Below are 24,898 nucleotides of genomic sequence, written 5' to 3'. Positions count from 1 at the left end.
TGTTCTCTGCCCCCCCAACCCTGTTGTCAAGATGCTTTCTAGAAGGAGAGACTTGTAAAAGACTTCTGAAATATGAAAAGTGCTTATAGCTTTAAGTGTTCATCTGGCAAGTGGGACACAACTTTGAGAAAAAGAGAGGTATTGTCATTTTCAGGAAAAAGAACATTTGGACTAAACACCCTAAAAAATTCTGACAGCAAGAATTATGAGATTGGGAAATATGTAATAAAGGAAGTGATGGAAACTTCTTCCCTGGAGCCATTTGAAAATCAACAGGATAAGGAATTAGAAAGTTTTTTCTAGGAAAGAATCTTCCACTGTTTCCCCTGGGCCTGAGGGATGACATAATGGGTCCCCTCCATCTCTAGTCACTTTACTTCTCAGATGTTATGCATTTTCCAGGGCTTTATAATATTGCTGTTAGAACAGCATCCCCTCCTTCCAAACAAGAACTCCAAACAAATCTTAAACCAGTTGCTCCCAGGAGCATAAAGATTTGCCCCAAAGCAAACCGTGTGCCTTAAAATTCTCCAATGTGAATTTTGTTATTCCTTAAAGGTAGTCTACCAAGATGAGTTCTTTGATTTGGTTTCCTCTTTCCAGTTTATTTCAATTTCTGGGGAGAAAAAGGCATGGAGCTCAAGTTCTCATAGCACTGGCTGGAAAAGTTCTGTGTCTTTTTCTCCCTCGTTCACTGAGTGATGACCCAGTAAGAAGGGGATTAGTGTACAGCCGACAGAAATGGAGACGCCATATTTGCTATTTAAATGGAGGGAATATGGATTTCTCTAAGGGTCAAGACCTGAAGAGATGGTTGGACGCTCTCAGGAAGGTAGGTTTAGAGGATATGTCTGAATGAGTTTTTTGTTGTATGTGTAAATGGTGGTAATTTTGCTTTTCTCCCACTGTCACGTATATCTTTATGTTACTATACACAGTTAATGGCCTCAGAGACGGTAGAAATCTGTCTGAGCTGGGAATCTGTTAATTGTATTATTAATTACACAGCCTAAGAAGTACCACAGTGGTCAGATGCATGGTTTGTGAAGCCCAGAACTTTCTGTGACAGTAGCTCCCAGGGTAGCCTAATTAGCAAAATCTAGAACCAGGGCCAAATATAATGAGCAAATAAGATGTTTCCATGAGATCAAGACACAATGCTAATTCTAATCTGCATCCTCATTTAAACAAACAAACAAACAAAAAAAGTGGGAGACCCTGTCTAACATTTCTGTGGGTCTTGTCCAGATTGTGGAAAAAGGACCCATTGCCCTAGTAACCTTGACTCTTCATCAACCATGCTTCTTTTTGGTTGCATATTAAAATCTGCAATTAGAATCTACACTCTGTGAACTGTTTTTACTATTGCTTTATGTGGTTGTTAATTTTTAAATTCTCTAATTTTTTTCCTAGTAAAAGTTCCTTTAGAGATTTCCAACTTTGTTTAGTCTGAAATGAAGGGAAAACCTCATTAAAGAAAGGTATGCCCCTTGCGGCAGAAATTCTGAAATGACAGTGGGGCTGTTCTTAACTCCAGGACCAGCAAAATTTTAGGAAGTATAGAAATTATGGGAGTGGGGGATGAGAGGTAAATGGGGAGGGGATGAGAAGGGGAGGGACTGAAGAAGGACCAAAAACAATCCAAATTTGTACATTGACATCTTACTGCTGCCGCTTACTGCTTACTTATTGCTTCATTTAAAATCTGAGGTAGAGAAACACCAGGGATTTTCTTATTCATCTCTTAATTTAAAATAGGAAAACCAAACAACACTGCAAAGCCCTGATATAGGGTTGGGAGTTTTAAAAACATGCTATTTCAGTTCAGTATTTCCTAACCTCCAAGCCTCTTTGCCTTTCCTCCTTCAGAAATGTCTGAATCTAGTTTTCCTTCAGGTCAATTTCTCCAGGCACTTTCAGAGACTTTCCTTTCCAATTCCAATCTGTTTCCTCTCCTTCAATCAATAAACATGCTACTTCAACTCTAGTCTAGGGCCAAAGCCTGTATGTTAAAGTGATGGTGTCACAAAATGCCTGGTGATGTCATAAAGCAGTGGAGATCTGGCCAAAGCTGTGATCTTTTTTTATGTCACCAGGAAATTATTGGTACCCAAAGGGCCATCACATCTTCTGTATATACACCAGTTGTTGGAAAACTAGTGAGGGCCTACTTAACTTTGGGCATTTGCATGTCTGGCAAATTTCTAGAAAATAATGTGTGGAGAACATAGATTTAAGGAGCCGAAGTTATTAAAATAGGGTGGGGTGAGAGGAAGCATGCCAATAAAAACAGACAATGTGTTTTTTTAATCCTTTCCACAGGAATTCAAGCAAAAGGGAAATAAAATAATTCTACAGGGTCACTTGTAATGCAGCTTAAACTAAGCTCAGGAAACTGAATAATATTTCTCAGAAGGCTGATTTATGCACGTAAAGTAACTAAGTCCCAGGTTGCATGAGAAATAATACAACTTCTAGCAGTGTTCTAACTTGCACGCTCAAACTGACTAAATCAATTTCTAACTTCTCTTTAAAACATTTCAGAATCATTTCTGCTGGGACTGGTAGAGCCCTAGATTTGCTGTTAGGAGGGGCTGCTGGAGGAGGGAAATCCACTAAGCTCCACATTATAAACAAATTGTGTTCCAAAGTTTGTGAATAATATCTTTGGAAACTTAACTACATTTTCTTCATAGCAACAAAGGTAGACATGGTTAGCTTCTCTGGCACTCATAACCTTCTGAAGTCTATTTAAACTATACACAGATCAGATCTTCTCTACTGAATACAAGCATAATCATGCAAAATTGGGGGGCTGATGGGGAAGATTGGATGGGGTGGGGATCAAATTTGATTGCTTTTTATTTCATTTTTTTTCTTAGGGATGACTTATTTAGAAGAGGATAGAGAGATAGATGGAAATCTAGTGGACATCCTGATGTGGTTTCTCAACATTTGCAAAGATTTAAGAGGTCAATAGCAAAGCTTCTTTATTATAACTCATTTCACTTCAAGATGCATAGTTTATCTTTTCTGATCCAGAAATTAGCGAGGAAAATGGCTCAACTCAGAAAGAAAAAGGAACTCTCTAGCAATCTCTATGGGTGGGAGGCCCCTTGGGGTAGCTATTGTTGCTAAGTCAGGGCATCCTGCAAGCTAAATGTCTCAAAGCCAAATTTACTTGGAATCATCAAGCTTCATTTGGCTTCTTGGTTCCAATAACCTCGCTCACCCAACTCTTTATTCGGCATGCTAATAAAAAGTAAAATACAAACATTTCTGGCAATCTATGTCACTTTTTCCTCATAAATGCCCTAAAGTGGTAGTACAGAGTGGAACTAACATATCCCAAATGTAAGTAGTCAGAGGGTAAAGGAAGAGAAAAAACGACACACATATTTCACACACTGGATAAGACCTTGATAACGAAGTTGACTGTATTTGGAGTTTTCCTGTTTCCTTCTGAAAAGGAGACAGGGAGCTGAATGAATTCCTTATCTAAGAAGTGTCAGAACTCTTTAGCAATGTTATTTCAAGGATGTTGGTAAAAAAGGGTGAAGATTTTGGCAGGTACAAATGGGATTATATTTGACTGAATGTATTTTCTTGCTGCATGTTAATCTGTACTCTTCTAACAGCAAGCTCTTTTGGAGTTCAGATAAAGGCCTGTCAGGGACTCTTGTTTAATACTCTCCTTAGTAGACATTGTAAGGAATTCAGCACTGCCACTGAGATGTACAGAACAAAATAATCTCAGCTGACTGTTTGAGAGAGCAGTCAGCTCTTGCTCAGGAATCACAGCAGAAGTCTAGCTAAAGAAAGAAGTCTCTGAAATGTTCCATGTGAGGCCAAGGGTTACACCCAACTTCAAGTGGGAAGTCATTGGATAGATTCTCAGCTGGACATCTCAGACCCCTAATGAGAGAGAATGGATGAAGCCAAAAGTATATCTATGTGAAACAGTTTAATTAGGAGGGAAAGGGCTTTGAGAGAGCCTAGTTCAAGCCATTTGGTGTTACTGTGACCCTTTCCTTTCCAACTTGCAGAGGAACAAATGCCATTTCCACAAGATCTTAAATTTTGATCCATTGGCAAAACGTCAAAATCTCCTAATCCATTTCAGCCAAAGCAATATTTTTTGGTATATAGATAACTTAAACTCAAAGTTGAAAAGACAAGCCTTACATAAGCACTGCTAAAGTGGTAGTAAAAGAGAAACCATCTTCTCTATAAAAGTAATCTTGGCATAGCAGGTCACAGCTCCAGAAAAGAGCTCAAAAGGAGCACAAGGAGGTCTCAGGTGAAGTCAGATTTTTAAAGACAAAGGGTGGAGCATATGATCAAGAGCAAATGAAAAGGAAGAACATGGGACTGAGCACAGAACCATAGAGGGTAAAACCAAGACAGAGAGAAGAAGCATTGGAACATTTGACAGCTCAGAATTAATGCTTAACAGAGAATAAAGAACAAGGCAAAATAGGCACAGTGCATTGTGGATGGATGCCATTCAGAAGACTGAGCTACTCTACCCCCACTGGGTTTGACCTTCTCTGTTAAAGAAAATTGTCTTCACACTAGAAAGGGCAAAACAAACATGGTAGAAAGAAGTCCAAGATAGGTAGGTGGGTTGTTTCAAAAGTCACCTAAGTTCTAAAATACATCTAAATCTTTTGATATATTACGTACTAAGAAATGGAGAGAATTTTGAGATGGTATTTTTTAATAAATATTTTTATTTTGGAGTAATTATAGATTCACAGGAAGGTGCAAAGAAATATAAAGGAATGTTCCATACATGCTTGGCCCATCCTCCCTTCCAATGTTTACAGGTAGGATTTTAAGACTGCTGATCATAAATTTTGAGAATTCATGGAGAATGGAAAGAATAGTACTAGAAGACTGAAAGATGAACAAAATTTTCAGGATTTTCAAAAGTGGTGGAAAGGCAGATTCTGAAATTCATTCCATGATGAATTTGAATATATTAGCTACTTTCTAGAAATGATTGATCTTTTTGTTTTTTTAATGTAGCTGAAGTAGTGATAGTAGGAACAGAATAATCTCACTAAGAACAAACTAGGCTATTTTTCTTTTTTTGGGGAGAATTTCTTGCCTACAGTATATCTGTTTTTCCTCAAGCTATTTTAAAAATGCTTTTGTTATCTGTCTGTTGACAAATTGGTTTTAACTGTAGTATCATTAGGTGAGCTCATTGGTAGTACTTAGAGATTAATGAGTCAGGATCGAAATGGAAAGCATTTCTAATGACATGTCACAGGGTTTTGGCACTAGCTAATGTGCTGGTGGATGCCTGCATAAAAATTCAGAAAAGATTCTGGTTGGTTGAAAGTCAAGATTGAAACCGCCAAGATGAATTTTGATAGTTTTAACAAGAATCATACTGCAGGATTACAGGATGTGAGAAATATGTTTTAATAGCAATAAATGTGAAAAGAGTTTGGCGTTCTAATTGACATCTCGATATGAATCGTTTGTAGTATGTGAACAACAAGAAAAAGCAGACTAATTTTAAGCATCATGTGTTTAACAGAGAGGATAAAGTTTTACCGTATTTCATACTGTCTAAACCTTCCTGAAATATTGTGATCAGCTGAAGGTCCCAATTTTAAGGGGAGCTTTGAGAAATCATTACTCTTTCATTGTTTTAAGGAGATTGGGGAATCTGTGTTTCTCATTCAGGTTCTGAATAAGAATTGTATCATGATAAAAAAAAAACATTCAAAGAGGAAGATTTTGTGTCATAATGTTATACATGGAACAGGTTGGGGAAAAGCCAAATATAGGTCTCTTATGGCCAGCCTAAGGCTGTGGCAATGAAATTAGGAAGGAAAGGACAAAGCTAAGGAAAACAGAATTGGAGAAAGCTTGGAAGCCATGAGATGTGTGATGGATGAGATATCAGAAATTAAACTCTCCTTGCATTCATAATGTTCTTAGAGGCCTGGTCCTTAGACAGGGACAACTTGGAGAAAAGGGCGGCATTCAATGGTCACATCTTTTTGTTAAGCAAGAAGTATAAATGTGTGAAAGACAACCATTGAAGGTGTGCCTGTTTGAAAGGATTATGTCCCCTAGAAAAGCCATGTTTTAATCCTGGTCCATCTTGTGGAGGCAGCCATTTCTTTTAATCCCTATCCAGGACTGTAGGTTGGAAATTTGATTAAATTATCCCAGGGATATGTGACACAGCCAATTGTGGGTATTAACCTTTGATTAGAGGGAGATGTGACTTCACCCATTCAAGGTGGGTCTTAATTAGTTTACTGGAATCCTTTAAAAGAGGAAACATTTTGGAGAGCCATGAGAACCACGAGAGCCCATACAGCCAGAAACCTTTGGAGACGAAGGAGGAAAACACCCCTGTGGAGAGTTCATGAAACCAGAAGCCTGGAGAGAAAACTTGCACATTGCCATGTTCACCATGTGCCTTTCCAGTTGAGAGAGAAACCCTGAACATCATCAGCCCTTTTGAACCAAGGTATCTTTCCCTGGATGCCTTAGATTGGACATTTCCATAGCCTTGTCTTGATTTGGACATTTTCAGCCTTAGAACGATAAACTTGCAACTTAATAAATTCCTCTTTTTAAAAGCCATTCTGTTTCTGGTATATCACATTCTGGCAGCTAGCAAACTAGAACAGAAGGTGTGACACATTGAATCATGATCCCCCAAAGACATGTTCAGATCCTATGAATGTAGATGCATTTGCAGATGAGAATCTTCAAATCCTAACTCCCAGTCCTGTGGGTGTGGGCCATTTGAAATAGGATCTTTGTTGAGCCTATTGAAGCCAAATTGAATCAGGGTGGGTCTTAATCCAATATGACAGCAGACCTATAACCAGGGTCATTATAGACAGATACATAGATGACTGAGCAAAAAGAGTAGAAGTCAGAGGAGGAGACAGATGGATGGAGATGATCATGTGATGGAGGTGGAGATTGAATTATGGATCCCCAGTAGGTCACCACCAGAACATTGCAGACTTTGGAGAAATCATGGTCTGCCATACTTTGATTTTGGACTTCTAGCTCAGAACTGTGAGATAATAAATCCTGGTTATTTAAGCCAACTAGTTTCTATTATTTGGTGTGGCAGCCCTGGCAAACTACGGCAGAAAGGAATATGAAAACCAATGGCACACTTCTGATGTTGTACAGGGCAAGGAAAATGCAGAGTACATCTTGATGGAACTTTATTTTCTGCCTTCTGAAATAAAAATACAAATGTTCAAAAGGAAGTGGGTTGACTCTTACAGAGTTAGGATATAGACATTCTTTAAGGAGAGGAAACCCAAGGTATTATCTGGAGATTCTCTTTCTATGCTCTATACGGGGATGGAGAAAGTGGAGAAAAGGAAATCCACCTTGGTAGGGAGGGCACTAATTACCTGAAACCAATAATCAAAACAAAATGAACATTTATTGAGCCTCTACTAGTGTTGGACTATTAGACACTTCAGATACATTTTCTTGTTTAAATCTTACAATGACCTTCATTGAAGAATGTAACATAAAGGAAGGAAAATGAGGACTGAGTGACCATTCTGTTGAGTGTCTTTATTGCTGATAGTCCCCGGAAAAGCCTCTTTACCATATGGAAATAAACAGCTTCCCAGTGCAAGAACAGTGTGAAACAGAGGGAATGCTCAAGATGAAGGAACCTGAGCCTCTAGGGAAAAGGCCAGTCTCAGAATGTAATCAGTGAAAAAAGGGTGCTAAGGTTAGACCTTAACTATTTGATCAAAGAGCAGATAGGCTCATATGAGGTCCTGTGGTCTCCTCCTTCTGTGAAGATTAAATATTGTTATCATTATTGTTTCCCTTTTAAAACAAGGTGACCAGGCCAAAGTAGAAAGAGAGTTGGAGCTGATTGTGACTGAGTTCCTGCTATGTGGCCCCTTCCACTAGGTCACTCTGTCCTGTGGGTCCCTGCCAGAGTTTGTGACACATGGGGACCAGTGGGTATAGTTCTTTTTTTTTTTTTTTATTTACATAGGCAGGCACTGGGAATCAAACCCCGGTCTCTGGTATGGCAGGCGAGAACTCTACCTGCTGAGCCACAGTGGCCCACCCCCATGGGTATAGTTCTTGCTTTGATTTTTTCACTTGTAGGAACGTTGGACCAATTTCTCCATTAAATGCACAATTATCAACTTGCATGCAGTGATTTATTTGACCCTCTTTCTTTAACTTTTCTCATCCCAGATGAGGAGACAGAGCTTCTACAGCCCACACCCCTCAGGGCCCACCATGAGGGAAATTATCTGGAAAATTCAGATAATGGTGGGAATTGGGAAAGCCACCATCTCACAGGAGTGTAGAACTTGAAAGTAACGAGGTCACTTGCTTCTCAAGATTGCCAGAAAATAAGTGTAGCTAAATCCTTTCATGCTGGGTAGAATTAGCTCCTTCTCCCAGGGAACTAATATTTTTCTTAGGGCTCTTTTCTTGAAATCCTTGTGAGTGTGGAAAAAGAGGACCCTATAGGTAAAACCACCTTAGACATAGGCACAACAACTGCTGAATTATGTTGCAATTTCTCATCAGAATGCTATGTTAATGCAATATCATGGGTAACAATGAAAATGTACCCAAGTCAGAAAATCCAAATTTATGACTTCAGTAATGCTCCTAACTTCTCATCCTGATGTGCTCAGTGTTTTATGTTATTGTACTTTCAGTTAAATGTATGCCTCAATGTGCAGTTGGAGTGAGTTATGGTTACTCTGGGAATCTTCATTTTTGCATTTCCTGGCTTCTGTGTGCTCAAAGGGACAAGCTTTCAAAACTGTCCTACTGAATAGCATCTCAGATGTATCACTCACAGTGCCTGTGGAATGCGAGAGAGAAGCTTCCATGGCTGGAGTTTCCTCGAGTCTGTTCCCACATCTACATTTTACAGGAGCAGGGTATGGTAGTTAGATTCAGTTGTCAACTTGGCCAGGTGAGCGTACCTAGTTTTGTTGCTGTGGACATGAGCCAATGGTACGGGAACCTCACCTGTTGCTGATTTACATCTGCAGTCAGCTAGGAAGCGTGCCTGCTGCAATGAAGGACGTTTGACTTAATTGGCTGGTGCTTAAATGAGAGACCGCAACATAACACAGCCTAAGCAGCTCGGCATTCCTCATCTCGGCACTCGCAGCTCAGCCCAGGCCTTTGGCGATGCAGAAAGAAGTCACCCCAGGGAAAGTTATTGGAACCCAGGGGCCTGGAGAGAAGGCCAGCAGAGACTATCTTGTGCCTTCCACGTAAGAACCTCAGTGGAAAGTTAGCTGCCTTTCCTCTGAAGAACTAACAAAATAAATCCCCTTTTATTAAAAGCCAATCCATCTCTGGTGTGTTGCATTCTGGCAGCCAGCAAACTAGAACACAGGGGCTGATGGCTGGAGTGGGAATGGGGGAACATGCTGCCTCAGATGGACTTCCAATCTGGTTAACAAGTAGGAGGTAACAGAAAAGAAAAAGAACATGGACTGATGGGGGCTCTTAAGAGAGCTCTTATTTATTGAACACCTACTATATGACAGGAATCATTCTAGGCATTTCACTTATGGTTTTCAGGTTAGCTTTATCTCAGCCCTTTGAAGTAGTTTATCATCCCAACTATGCCCATGAGGACACTGAGAAAATGTATTAGGAAACACATAAATTGTCCAAGGTCTTCTAAGCATCTAAGTGGTAGAACCAGAATTTAGATCTAGTTTTGTGGACCCAGAGTCCAGCCTGTACCTTGGGCAGCCACTCCAGCCACCAAGTTCTGAGACCTAATTCCAGCACAGTGCCCACTTACTGTGTAATCTTCATAAGAATTTTAACCCCCATTTCCTCTTTGGTGAAGCAGCACTAATACACAGCTGACAGATTATTGATGGCTTAAATGGGATGACACATTTTTATCACTTTTCTATTATCACTGGTAGTCACTATTGAGGCCTTCCAGCTCGTGGAATTGGTCTAGCCAAAGGGAAGTGGCCAGGTAAGTTAGGTCTGTATTTATCCTTGGTTATAAACTACATGAGGACCAGAAATTTTGCCTGTCTTTTTAAAATTAATTATGCATATCCAGTACCTGGAGGAGTGCTCAAAACATAAGCACTCAATAAATATTTGTTGATTGAATAAATCATTTGCATTGTGCCATCTCCCAGTCTACCCTTACTCACTCATCTCTTGCTATCTTGGACTTGGCTGTGAGCTCTGTACTCTGGACATTTTCTGTTCTCTTTCAGATATTTTGTGTCTTACCCAGACACTGCAGAAAGTTATTATTTGCTTGGGATCTGACATAGTAGTTGAGAAACCATTTAGCATCTTTCTACTCTTGGGAATCTGCACAGCAATGGGGGTGTTCTGCACAGTATATCTAAACCCACAGTGATTCTAAAGGTGGAATTTCTTGATGTCATGGCAGGTTTTGGGAGGTAGATTTGGAGATAAACTCCTAAAATTATAATCATCCTTTTCCTGGTCCTACAGCGATTGGGCCAAGCCCACCCAATCACACATTCCTGTCTTCAACAGACCCAGCTACTACCACAAATTGGTTTTAGAGAACTGCTGAAGCAGTTTTAATTCCTTCCTTTGTCTCATGGTGTTTTGTTGCTGTTGTTGCAGTTGGGCTTTTCCCTTCCGAAGGATCAGGTTTCTGATACTAGTACTTGGGTTATCAGTCCTTGTATTAGTCAGTGTTCTTTAGGGAAACAGAACCAACAAAAGATACCTGTAAATATTATGAGATTTCATAAAAGTGTCTCATGCAACTGCAAGGATACATAAGTCCAAATTCCATAGAGCAGGCTGTAAGTTGGCAACTCCCATGAAGATCCTTGATGAATTCCTTGGAGAAGCTATCTGGCTGAAGTAGAAATGAAAATTCCCCCTTCTGAATGCTGATGTCTTCACTTCTTGTAGTCTTCAATTGATTGGATAAAATATCTTTCATTGCTGAAGACACTCTTCTTAGTTGATTATAGATGTAATCAGCCATAGATGCAATCAATTTAAGATGATTTAAGTCCACCAAATATACTCACAGTAATGGTGAAGCCAGTGCTTGTTTGAACAGGCAACCAGACACCATCGCCTGGCCAAGTCGACACGTGAACCCAACCATCACTGTCCTTGATTCACTCTTAAATTGTGTTTGTGTTATCATTCACTAAATTTGAGGCTCTGTACTGCTATTCATCTTTCTCTTTCTCTGCTAAAGAAAATGATCCCAATATCATTGTGCTTATGGCTAAACTCTAAAATTCTCTATGCATAAAACAACTCCTTCACTTTCCCATAAATGATCTCCTGCTTCTAGACCTTAAGGCCTCATTGTGTTTTGTGTTTCCTATTAAGGTCAATTTCCTCCAGAATTGCATTCTTGTCCCTGGCTACCTCTTGACTCCTTTCCCATTCCTCTCAGTAAGCTGGTTCAATTTTTTCTCTGATATTAAAAAAGGCTAGGTTATGAAACTATTGAGAAAGTAACTTACAATGATGATACAAAGACCTTGGGGTTGGAATCAGCCTTAATACTTCATGTCTGTGTGGCAAGGTGTCAAAGCTTTTTTAGACCCAGTCTCTCCTCTGTTGAATTAGACAACAATGCCTTTTTTATAGGGTCTGGCCCATCAATTGTAAGCACCTGTCCCAAATATTAGCTGAAAAGTCATTCTGTGTAAGTTTCCAGGAAGAAGTACTTTATTGATAGTAACAGAAATCAAACAAACCAAAAAAAAGATCTCAATCTTTTTGAAAGGGCTAAAGGAAAACAAGGAAACTGCAGAAATAAATATTGTCATAACTGTGAGAATTATTGTATTTAGTAATTTTTTCTTTATAATAAATAAAAACTTTTTTTGTTTTCCTATCAGAATCAGCAAATTTATGCATCCCTGGCATCAAAAATTTTAGAGAGTACCTATTGTGTGCCTGAAGCTCAGTGATGTGCTCCTTAAAACAGCATCCCTTGCAGGAGAAACAGAAAATCTCAGTAAATGGCTATAAAAAATTGTGACAAATGTATCTTTAGTGCCTGATACCACAGTTCATTTTTGTGGCCTCCTCTTCCTGTCACAGGAAATGGAAACATTTATGGGAGATGTTCTGAAAGGGATTTTCCCTGGGCTCTTCTCCAGATCAGAGATGGACGTTTCTTTTGAAGTGCCTCATTAGCTGAAGACAAAGCTATCCTGAGAGCAGTTTGCTGAAGCCTCAGGCAGTTGTAGAGGAGGGAGGTGAGTTGAGATGTACTGTTGTAATTAAATAACCCACAGAAAGTTCCCTGAAGCCAGAGAGACATGTGCAAATGTGTACAATGAATGTGAGGCAAGTTTTTGTTTTGTTTTCTTTTCTCTACACAAATGTAGAGACAGAGTGCATGATGTCACACAGTGTACGATGTCAGCTTATGACATCACACTAAAGAAGTCTATGTAACAGGCATATATTACTCTATGCAGCAATTCTAAACAAGTGTTGTTTGTTTCAGTAGCTGAAGATTCCTCTGGAGCCTAAGAGCCTACATGGGCACAATACATAAATTTACAAGACCTCCCTGTATCTCAGCTGAGTGCAATCAAAGGACAGGTATTTGAAAACGGCCATAGTGTCTGGTTTATCAGTGAATTAAACTGACCACACTTCCCTCCCCTGCTCCTACCCCCAAAACACACACATACAGAGCACACAAATAGTGCAGATAAACTATTACAGCAAGTGTTCCTCCTTGAATTTTTAGCACCGTCCCAACTCTAAATATTCTGTTCCATTTTCAGTCTTTGCTTCAAACCCTGTGTCCTAATTTGGGGCTTAAAAATATACAATTTCTGCATGAATATTAAATTTCAGTATTCCCCCAGCATATTATATACTTTTAAAGTGGTATTTATTGGCTATCCCAGTAGCTAGATTTTCTGCTTGTCCTTCATTGCCCGCATCCCAATTTTGATTCTTTTCTTCTCTCCTCTTGGGATAGCCCTTATAAACTCTTTTTCCTGGGCCTGGTATTTCCAATTGAGGTGTCACCATTTGACCTAGAGTCTGAGAGTAGTGCCAAAATGAGCAGGGGCAAGGATGGACAAGATTACCCTCTGGTTTTCATCACAGTCACAGAAGTTGTCTTCTAGTCTCCCCAAGGGCAGCAAATTGAGGGACTGGTCAGTACAATAGAGGACAGATATTCCTATGATTCTCAGTTTTCTGCATCTGCCATAAATCTACTTGTGTGACCTCGAGCACATTACTGAACTGCTCTGTGACTTGTTTTCTCATCTGAAAAATGGGGATAAAAGTCATGCCTACCCCATGGTGTTGTAAGGATCCAGTGAGTGAATACTTGTCATTAGAACAGTGACTGGCAAATAGCGGGTATGATAAATACACAGCTGTTTTCAATATTATTACTGCTACTAGAACTACTATAATTCACTGGTACTGGCACAGGTGCTCAGAAGTTTGCAGCAGGTCGTCATTTCCTAGGCATGCTGTGACAAAGTACTACAAACTAGGTGGCTTAAAAAATAAAAGTGTATTGTCTCACAGTTGTGGAGACTAGAAGTTCAAAATCCAGGTGTTGGCAGGAGCACACTTCCTCTGAAGTCTTGAGGGAAGAATCTGTTTCCGGCCTCTCTTCTGGCTTCTGGCGGCAGCTTGCCTGCAATTGATGGCATCCTCTGTCTTAGCAATCACATGGCATTTTCCCCTCGGCTGTCTGTGTCCAAGTCTTTCCTTCTGATAAAGACATCTATCATATTGGATTAAGGCCCGTGCTAATCCAGTTTGGCCTCATCTTAAGTAATCATTTCTTCAAAGACCCTATTTCCCAACAAGATCCCATTCATAGAACTGGGAGTTAGGACTTAAACATGCCTATTTGGGAAGCACAGCTCAACCCATTACACCATGTTACACATTTAATGACACCAGGTCTCTCTGGAATTCCTATGAGCACAGGGAAGGAAAGAAGAAAGTAAGAGCCTAACTTTAACATAGACCAGAGCCAGTCTTCTTTCTATACCATGTGTTGCAGCTTCTATTTGCAATGTTGAGAATTGTCTTGACCTTGTTGGAAGTCACGGGGCTATTTCAGCAGACTCTTCTAGAGTCTGCCCTTTTACTTTTTCTTCTTGTCTTCCTCTGCTTGTATTTCCACCAAGTTGCTAGTTCTCTGCCTCCCCACTCTCCTTCTCTTTCAGCCAACAGGCATTGTAAAAATCCACATGGAAAATACACAGCCAAACATCACAATTTGATCCCTCGTCTTTGCCTCTTGATCTCTGAAGCACGTTTTCCCATCATCAATTCCGTTAACAGCTGTGACATGTGCACTGCAATGTAGCTTAGAATTTTAGCTTCGACTTTTACTTAAGAAAGTATGTATTTCTAAACATTGGCTATTTTTGCTACAATTTCAGTCTAAATGCCATGTTCATCTATTTCTTCTCTATTCAGATTTGTGGTAACTTGGGTGATCGTGCGTTTTTCAAGTTGTTTTATTTTATTTAAATTCTAACCTCCTTCTCTGACCTTTGCATTCTTTTTTCAAAGAATCAGCCAATTTGTATTTGGTTGCCTGGCCAGTGGGGCTGGTGGCGGTGGTTGGAAATGGTTTCTTATTCCAATGGAGATTAGATAGAAGCCAACTTGCTTTCACAAATGTAATTTTCTTAAGATACTGGAGCATGTTGACTTCCTTTTTTTGACACAAATATTATGTCTTATCTAGACTTACTAATGAGATTAACCTAGAAAATACAGTTGCAAAACAGAGCTGTTTTAAAATTTGACATTTATCTAGTTAAAAAAATCTGTGAAATTGTTAATTAGAAAAACCCAGGGGGTGACAGAGTGATTGACTAATGTTCATTAAATTTACATATCCAGCCAAAAGTATAAGAAGAAAAAATACATAGTAGCCAAAAAGTTAAATGGTGCCAAACCCTTGCTGGAAGTGTCTTTTTAGATGTCACAGAGTTGGGGGGACAAAAGGGCAGCTCTCTGATCCTCATGACTCTTGCATTTTCCCACTTGCCATGGTCCCTGACCGGGACAGTGAACAGAAAACACATATTATGAAAGTGTGCATAGTATTAAGAAAGTAGTAGAGGTTAGAAGCAAAACAAAAGGTGGACACAGAGGAGAATTTTTCTGTTCCAACATGTTAATTTTGGTTGATCCTTTACTATCAGCACACAACCTCTTTCATTTCTAGACACCTCACATGTAGACATTTAGCATGTTTTACTCTACTGTGAATTGTGTCTTATATATATTTTTTATTTTCTGTCTCCCTCCACTAGAATCTAAGCTCAACAAGGACAGGAAAGCTTTCTCTATTTTGTTTGCCACTCTATCTCCAGCCCCAAGGGAAATGCATGGCATCTGGTAGGTGATCCAAGAATTTTTATTGAATCCGCATGTGATTCCCGCACAATTCCACAAATGGAACACCACTCACTCAAGTCCCCAAAAGAATGCGTAAATGCCCAGTCAGTTCATTTCTCAGAATCATAGGTCTATTGTGCCCAAAGAAACCAGGAGGTTATTTAGTTCACTCTTTTAATTTTACTGTTAAAGAAGTTGAGGTCAAGAGCATCAGCAAATTGTCCAAAGAAAAACTAGGGTAGAAATGAGCACTCCCGACCTGCTGCTTTTTCCCCAAGCTACCTCATTTCCAGTGAATTTCACTATGTTTTTGTTTCCATTGCTGGAATTACATTTGTCCTTCTTCATCCTAATAGCATAACTCTGAAGATTTGTCAAAGGTCAAGGGCTCAGTGATGCTGAGCCTCTCCTGAGACCACTTTTGTGACCTGTTACCTAGTAACAGTTCACAGGAATGGATTCCACATTGTTATGGTCCTTGGTTCAGTCTTTAGGTCTTCAGGCACACATATTCCCTCTGTCCAGTCCTAGCTCAAGCCCTTTCCAGGGAGTTTTCCCCCTTTACTCTAGCACATACTGATGTCTCATTTCTGTGTTTTGCAGTAGTTTGTACTAGCATGATAAATCCAAATGATGCCACCAAGGCCAATATAGTAATATAAATGAGGGGAAACTGCCTTTCAGGAAAGAGGGTGGTGAGGGCTCAGGATTGTTAGATTTTTCCATTTCTGAAGAAGCTGAACTTCCCTGGAAGTAAGTTTTCCATCGTCACTGTTTTTCCTTAACTTGTTACTCCTCCCTTTCAGGAATTAGAAAGAAGAGTGATTTCCAGGGGGAAGAAACCTTGCATTCTCAGCTTCAGTCACCATCTCTTGCCCTATGTAAGCCCTCCCATTGAAGTTCAGCATATAGAGTCTTTCTTCACACAATTTTAAGCAGATTCTAAGAGAATGTGGGAGGGGGAGTAGAGGGTAATGGGGGAGCACAAATGAAGTCTCACTTTCAAGTGAATAGGCAAATGCCTTCCCATTGCCATCTCTTTGAGACCTAAGGGCTGTCTTTAGCTCCACTTAAAGAGTGCCCATATGTTGCACTTCTATTTAGGCTTCGGTCAAGTACTCTTGCTAAATCCCTTGGAGAAGGGTTCTTTTCCTTTCTGGATTAAGGCCTACTTCGTTTGCTCTTCCTTCAGCCTCATTGCTTACCAACTCCATTATTGTTTTCCCAGGAGATTGCTCTGACAAAATTTTGGAGGAGCGTGTCCTGGGGTCTAAGTCTGCTGTCCTTTTCCTTCTGCTTTTTCAGTCTCACCTTGGAACTTTGTGTTTTTGTACTTGTCATTCTATTCTTGCTATTAAGGCTTTATCATTCCTTTGGCAGCTTAACTCTGGATCAAGTGGTCCCCTACATCTTCAAGCTTCTCTTGGTTTGGGGAAAAAGGCCACTTTGCTGTGTGTGTGTGTGTGTGTGTGTGTGTGTGTGTGTGTGTGTGTGCACTCTTTGTAACTTGAAGATGGAGCTAAGCTGTTTACTTCTTTGGATTATGGAATCTCCTCCTAATGAGTCTACAATAACCATTCACTTGTTAAAACCTTGCCTCTGCTTTTCTCTGAAAAGTTTCTGTTTCCCTTTATTGATGAGAGATCTTGTAGGCTACACATGTTCATCTTTGAAAACTATTTAGAAAAATCTCTGCCTCTTGGGTAATCTTTTGACCTCTTGGTCCCTTTGTAGGAGAGGCTAAGGCATTTTTGTCACAAACAAAGTATACCTGGTTTAGCATCAGGAGAATGATCCTCTCTTTCTCTTGACTCTGAAAAAAATGAATACAAGTTTGTTTGGTTTTTTTAATAAAAAATATTTTTTATTTGGCTGCTAATACAAATAATATACAGCTATCCCCTCTTTCCTCATTCCTGGGAGTAAACACCAGTTACTTCAATGAGCAGAACAAATATTCTATGGCTATATTGAAGGAAATTTCTATATTTTATCCACTAAGGTTTATGAAGTTTTTCAGTGTTGATATCTGGGGCCAGGGGCAGGTAATAATTACCAGAGACAAAACTAAGATTGGATTGAGGCAGATTGGGTACTATGTAAAGGGTCCTGGACTTTTTCCAAGAGACAAAGCATTTATTTAGATAAGAATACTAGATTTTAGAATACAATCACTCAGGTGGTGGGGCAGAAGATGGATTTTTGGAAGAGAATCCAGGATAGTCATGGTTATGGGGACAGAAAAAGAATAAGAGATTTATTGGATTGTTCAGAGAAAGAATGGCAGAATGAGGTGGGTTAGAACAAAAGAATTGCATTTATGGCAGGAATTTCAGATATATTAGAGAAAGATGAGGGATTTGAGGGCAGAGGGCTACTCTGAAGCTGAGCCTGAAGATGATTCTGAAGTCATTTGTGCTATAGGCTATTTCTTCTGAGGTCTAGTAGAGCTTTCACAGACCTTTGGGAGAACAAATAAAAAGTCTTGGTAGTGGAGGCAACTACCTTTTCAGAGCTTTACAAAATAAGGGAGATATAAAGGTGTCTTCATAGGATAATTGCTCACAAGGCTATATCTCAACTTTGATTAGAGCAGACTGCTTGAGAGCATTTTGGAAATTTTGCCACTGGAATGGAAGATCCCGGTCTTTGCATACCAAAATTTATGTTCTTTGATGATAATCTGTGAAAGTGACATTCAGGTTTTCAGAAGTATGAAGCGTAAAATGATGCAACTGTCAACTGAAGAAAATGATAGAAGGTACATATGACTAGTGAGAGAGTCAGACCCTGGGGAAAACACAATAAGCAAACTTAATAAATTTAAACAGAATCTTCTAGATGTCTATAAATCCAATTTATTGTGATTTTTTGTCTCCCCTGTTATTTTTAGTTAATGTACTAGGCAATCTTAAGGAGAAATATCTCTCAACAGCCCTAAGCCTTCTACATCCTCTCCTAAAAACACAAGGATTTATTTTCCTTAGTAACTGACCTTCACTACCCTAAATGCATTACTCTTGGTCTGCAAGCCACAGTTTCTCACTGGGCTTCCCACCACGGCTGACCATAGTCACCATTGTTTCTGTAGACATGTTTCTTTGCCTCCAGCCCTCCTCCACCATCTTATCTATGTGTGTGTGTGGGGGGGTGCATAGGGAGGTGGTAGTTAGTGAACATATCTGGCTTGCAGGTCTAGGGATTTAAGATACACGATTTTTTTTTTTTTGTCACTTTCATTTTTGGAGGGTGTAGAATTCTAAGTTGATAGATTTTCTTTTAGCACTTTAAAGGTGTTTCATTTTCTTCTGGCTAATGTTGTTTCTAATGAAGGCCTGCAATTTCCCTTGTTTTTTCCCTTTTATTGTGTATTACTATAATGTTTTTTTGTTTTTTTTTTTTTACCTCTGGCTATTTTTAAGATTTTATTTTAATAACCAGTTTTCCAGCAATTTATTATGATATATCTTGATGTGATTAACCTTATTGGTGTTTGCTGAGCTTCTTGGATCTGTTGATTTATACTTTTTATTAAACTTAGAAAAAAATTAGCTATTATTTCTTCAAATATTTTTTTTCTGCCCCTTCTTTGAACTATGGTAATTTGTATCTGCTTGGTATTATCCTGTATGCCACTGAGTGTGTATTTATTTTTTTCACTTTTCCCTCTCTATGCTTCAGTTTAGATGATTTCTATTGCTACATATATATAAATATATTTGTATATATATATATATATATACAAATATATATTTGTTTTTACAGTTTGACTTGCTGCTAAATCCTTCCAGGGATTTTTCACTTTAGGTATATATTTTTTTCACTATAATTTTTAGCTGTACAAGTTTCATTTTAACCCTTTTACATCTTCTATTTTTCCTAACATTATATTCGTGTTTTTCTGTAAAGATTTTAGCACATTTATAATGACTTTTGAAAAAATCTACTAAGTCCATTATTTTTTGTTTGTCTGTTTCTGCCCTGAGATTTTTCTCCCAGTTCTAATGACATTTTCCTGCTTTTTGCATGTCTTAGAATTTTTGTTTGGATATTAGACTTTGCGATATTATTAGGTGGATTTTGCAGTCCTTCCTTAAAGAGTGTAAAACTATGTTTTGGCAGGCAGTTAAGAAATTTTCCAATCAGCTTGATCCTTGCAAGTCTACTTTTTAAATCTTATCAAGAAAATCTAAAGTAATCTTTAGAGAGAATCCAGCCATGCCACTAAAGTGTGATAATTCTGGGGTCTTTCCAGAATATCTGAGTGTTCAAGGTATTCTTTCTTACCATGGCTGGTAAGAACTTGAACGTCTCCTAGTCTTGTATCAGACCTGGGAATTTTTCGACTCACAACTTTGCAGTAGTTCTTTGCCCAGTTTGGTGGAATTTCACCCTGCACATGTCCAGGACATCCTTTAGCATCAATTCAAGTCAACCCACACGTAAATTTCTGGAGTTCTTTCTCTGCATAACTCCCTCCTCTCAGATACTATATCCTCCAAATCCTAGCCTTCTTAGCCTCCCCAAACTTTAATATCTGTTTTCTCAATTTAGGGAAGCCTCCATGTTTCACTTGGCTTCCTTCCCTGTGCCATAGTCTGGAGAGTGCATACAGATAGAAAGCCAGGGCAACTGTAGAGCTCTTAGAGATAATTCATTTATTTACCTTCTCTCATGGATCCTGAACTGCTTGTTAGCAAACATCTAAAAACAGTTGTTTTTTATGGTTTGTCCAGTTTTCTACTCATTCATGCTGAGCAAGTCCAGTAACAGTTATTGTAATATGTCTGGAATTGGGGATTTCATATGCATAATAGTTTACAGTTTTAAATTTATATAAAAAGACAGGTTTAAATTTCCTTTTGCAAAACAGGAAGTTCTAGCAATTCTTTTCTTGTTTGGGGTCCATGGACTAAAGTTGAGTTGCAAATGACAATTTTAGGTGAAGCAGGAATTCTCAAGTTTTCCAGCTTCCAACATGCTAGGTTCTCTCTGTAATTTGGCCTGTGATAGTCTTGTACACCTTTATGCCCATAATTTCAGATTTGTACTAATATATGACGAATACTAGTAGATATTAATGGCAAAATGACTATAGTCTTTGCAATATGGATAAAAGAGTAAAACTTTAAAAAGAGAGTATTTTATGTGACTTTCCACAAATTGAAATATCATTGTATAGAAAAATGCGAGATGTTAGCAGTGACACAAAGATAAGGTAAGGCAGAACTTAAATGAAATAAAACTGCCAAATATTTCCAAATGGAATGATTAAGGTAGAAGTTATCTAGTCACTTATTCACCTCTAAGTAAAGTGAATAAAGGTTGTTGGAACATGTGAAATATGTCCCATCTTATCAGCCTATAATTCTTAAAATGGCATTGATTGTCACTAGTTTGCAAGTTAGTTCTTCCCGTTGAAATCCTGTCCTCTTCTTCTTATCAAACCTGAGTTTTCTTTTCTGCATCTACACTGTCCTCCCAGATCCTCAAACTAAAATCATCATTCATTTTTTTTTCATTCTTTTCCTTTTGATCCACTATATCCAATTACTTGGTAAGATTACTGATTTGACCTCCCTAGTTTCTCTGCCATGGTTTTCCCTTCTTTGTAGTCCTGATATCATTATCTTTGTTTAGTTCCTTGCTAACCCAGCTAGTTTCCACATTACATATTGCCAAAAATTAATCTTCTTAACACAAACTCAGATCAAATCACTTCCCAGCTTATAAACCATCTGTGTTTTTCTCAGAGCCTACAGAATGAAGTAAAAACTTTTTAGTCTTTCATCCAGAGTCCTCCAAATTCTGACCAGAGGCTTGCTTTCTTGCAAGTCCCCTTTGTGCACATTTCTTCCAAGAAGTTAAGAACTATTACTGAGAATTGCAGTTTAAATACATGTAAAAATATGTAAAATACATGCATTTATGTAAATAAATACATACCCTGAAGAGGCTGCAAATCTTTCAGATTCATCTCTGCTTTGGCCAGGCCATTACTTCTATTTGAATGCTCCTGTCCAATATTTTATATGTCCAAACTCAAAATTTATCTCAATGACTAAATTCTCTGTGTGATAGTCTCATCACCCCCATAAAGATTTCTCTCTTATCGCTGGATAACTTTAGCAATTTATCTGTTGTAACTTACTATTTATTAACTATGTCATTGTTATTTGCATGTATATCATATTCTTACCTCTCCTGATAATCGGGTTGTTTCTTTGAAGGCAAGATTCAACCTTGTCACTCTGTCCTCTATATCCATTGTTTTCCTTTTGTTAATTCTTGATAAATATTAACAGATGAATATTCTCTTCTCTGAGCTCTGTGATGAAATATCCTAACAATATAAATTTTATTGCAAGTAAATATATGTTACTTAAAAAATAATCATGTATAGTTTGCCTTTTTTCTTCAGTTTACACTTTAATATTCACAGATAGTGATATTTATTATGGTGAAATTAGACACAGACACTGTCCTCAATATAATATTGCATATTTCATGAGGCCTGATATGAAAAAAATTATCAAAAGATCATTAAACTCACAGGCTTTCTATCTTGGCAATGAAAGTTGCAATATGTTGCCACCTATTAATTAAATCTGTACTCTGGTGAATTGGCCAACAGAGAGAACATTAGAAAAAATAAACCAAGAAGGATGAGAAGGATAATAAGTCAATGGACTTACTTGGGTAATTGGAACCTTTGGTGTTGTAACACCCTGGCCATACCGTTTTCCCAGGGGCTGGGGAAAAAACTGCAGGAAGGCCTGGAGGCCCAGATAGAAGCTACCGATTTTGGCAAGAAAATCACCAATAAGCTATTACATTGCCTCATAACATACTAATGAATAATACCGAACCAAGAGGAAGAGTCAATTGTGAGCCTAAATAGAATCAGAGTGTTAGACATAAATGAGATTTTAGAGACCATCTAGATACTAAAACATAACTAACCATGGCTGCATCACAGATCTGAAAGTGTTGACAACCACAGGAACTATTTCTGAAAAAAATGCACACTCATGCAAAATTAGCCTCAGGTTGATACTTTTTTATTCAATACACATTTCCTCATTACAGGAAAGGAAAATGCCATGTGAGGAACAGCTGGCAATTTGCTCAAGATCGTACAGGAAGGTATTGACAAACGTAGTATTAGATCTAAAAACCCTAATGTTGGGTTTTAGCCAATACATTTTTTTCTCTCATTTATACTGTCCAACAAATACAGTAATTAATTTTACTTGAATAAAAGTCACTTATTTTTTTCCTCTCTAGGAAGGAAACCACAATAAAAATGCAATGGCTTTCGTGTCAGGCACTGTGCTATGTAGTACTATTTTACTATGTAGTGAAATAATACTCATCCCCCACTATAAAGTACTATATAGTATTTTATTTAGTAGTATTATTTTACTACTACTACAACCATGTGTGCAGGTTATATTATTCTTATTTTACAATACAGAAATTAAGATTGAGAGATTAAACAGCTTTCCTAAATTCACACAGATAGTATAAAACAGGGTTCAGGTATGAATTAATAGTTCTTCCTTCAACTTCAGTGTTCTTTCTCTAAGCTAACTTGACTCTCTGGGAGAGCTTCTTTTGATTTGGCAGATGAAAGAAGGCTTATGATATTGTTACATAACCATGATTAAATAAATGTAAATAGACAAAGATTTTATACAGAAAACCTACCAACAATATTGTTTGGGGATGCCTATAACTGTCCTCCTTATTTCTGGTATATTTTTTCCAGTTATTGTTCGAGCCAAGTTTACCACCCTTTCCCCTCCCTGTTGAAAACATCAGTGGCAGAGCTGACACATAACAGGTAGCAACATTGTAGAGAACAATATGTTAGCATGTAATAACAGGATTAAACTTTTGCCTATACTTTGTCTCCGTAATCCTTGATCAATTTATCCTAAAGAAATCACTAAACAACAATTGAACAACTCACTAAGATATATGTCTAAAACTGTTCATTATGGTATAAACATTTTAATACGGGACAAACTATTTTAATTCCTAGGCTGCAAAGGCCATGAAATGGGTTGGATTCAACAATGGGAATTTACTCACTCATGATTTGAGCCTGGGAAAAAGTCTAAAATCAAAATGCTATCAAGGCAATGCTTTTTGCTGAGGACTGGTATTCTGGGGTTGGCTGATGTTTATCCTTGGTTCTTAGTTTGCCATGTGGTGAGGCATATGGTGATCTCTTGGTCTCTCCCTTCTCTTTTTGGTTCTGCTGATGTTCATCTTTCTATAGCTTTCTTTCTCTCTGTCAGAATTTCATTCTTTTTATACAGGACTCCACTAATAGATTTAAGACCTGTCCTGATTGGGCTGGGCTACACCTTACCTAAAGTAGCTTCATCAAAAAGTCCTGTGGGTTCACACTCACAGGAATGGGTTAGATTTAAGAACGAGTTTTTCTGGGGTACATACAGCTTCAAACCACCACACTAAGTATCCAGCAATAGAGAATTATGATACATCCATATGGTGCAAAATATGCAGCCTTTAGAAAAGATGCTGCATATGTTTTTTGGCACAGAAGTACAGTCATGGTATCTTTTTGAGCTGTGATTGTATTATATATACAGTTCTGGAACTTATTTTTCTCATTATTTTTAAAGCCTACATATTATTACATTGTATTGATATACATTATTTACCAAGTCCCTTACTGATAAATACTTTAGTTGACTCTGATTTTTGTTTGTTTGTTTGTTTGTAAAAAAAAAAAAAACAGTTTCCACCTTAAACAAATCTTTCCTCTTCTTTTCCACTTTTGGAAATTTGACTACATTGCACTTTACTCTGTCTGCGCTATTGATAACAGTAAAATTCTATGATTTAGGGTCACTAAGATTTAGCTCTTGAATGTAAAAGGAAATTTTGAAACTTAGGCAATTTCTTTCTTGGTTTTTAAGAGAATTACCTTGCTGTGGAATAAAAAATTCTATTTTTGAAATCAAAATCTGAATATCAGCTCTTCCTTCTCTTTGCATTTCTGCTTTAAGGTCCTAATTTGTCCCACATCAATGGAGGCTTCTGGATTGAATACACCCCAGAAAAGGAGGTGAAAAAAAATGCACACTCATATATTTAAAAATATTGCCCCCATTAAACTGTAACTTTATAGTTTAATTTGAAAAGGAACAGAATCTATTTAATTAGTTTTCCCATGCAAGGGCAAGTTATATATTTTAAATAACTTAGGTCTTTTTATATATAAAAATATATGTTACAATTTTCTTCATAAATATCTCACACATTTATTAATAAATTTATTCCTAAGTAGTTTACAGTGGTGGTTGCTTTAACAAATATGATCTATTTGGTTTTTTGCATTTTGTTTTGAAATTACTAACAGTTTTTAGGAAAGCAATTGATTTTTGCAAATTGATCTTGTATATAGCAATCTTGTTGAAACCTTTCATTTTTCCTAATTTTTCTTAGTGGTGGAAAGAGG

The 24,898-nt window shown here is 38.0% G+C and overlaps 2 long non-coding RNA genes across 5 annotated transcripts in view; one reads left to right on the top strand and one right to left on the bottom strand.

Annotated features, from left to right (window-relative positions):
• Nucleotides 1–2,097: 2,097 nt before the first annotated feature.
• LOC143669686 (uncharacterized) lies at nucleotides 2,098–23,299 on the top strand. Its single transcript, XR_013168977.1, has 6 exons — nucleotides 2,098–2,159; nucleotides 2,883–2,972; nucleotides 12,097–12,254; nucleotides 12,512–12,606; nucleotides 22,492–22,560; nucleotides 23,174–23,299. It is a non-coding gene; the product is annotated as an uncharacterized LOC143669686 (long non-coding RNA).
• The window catches only part of LOC143669685 (uncharacterized), a 104,128-nt gene continuing 94,718 nt past the window's right edge, over nucleotides 15,489–24,898 (bottom strand). For all 4 annotated transcript variants that reach the window (XR_013168973.1, XR_013168974.1, XR_013168975.1 and 1 more), the window contains 2 exons: nucleotides 21,602–21,745; nucleotides 15,489–17,215 (listed from right to left, as the gene is read on the bottom strand). This is a non-coding gene — a long non-coding RNA (uncharacterized LOC143669685). The remainder of the gene's footprint in view (nucleotides 17,216–21,601; nucleotides 21,746–24,898) is intronic.

This window comes from Tamandua tetradactyla, chromosome 26, assembly GCF_023851605.1.
Source record: "Tamandua tetradactyla isolate mTamTet1 chromosome 26, mTamTet1.pri, whole genome shotgun sequence".
Classification (NCBI taxonomy): Eukaryota; Metazoa; Chordata; class Mammalia; order Pilosa; family Myrmecophagidae; genus Tamandua; species Tamandua tetradactyla.
Note: the sequence above shows the minus strand (reverse complement) of the source record. Positions and strands in the feature narration are given on the sequence as shown.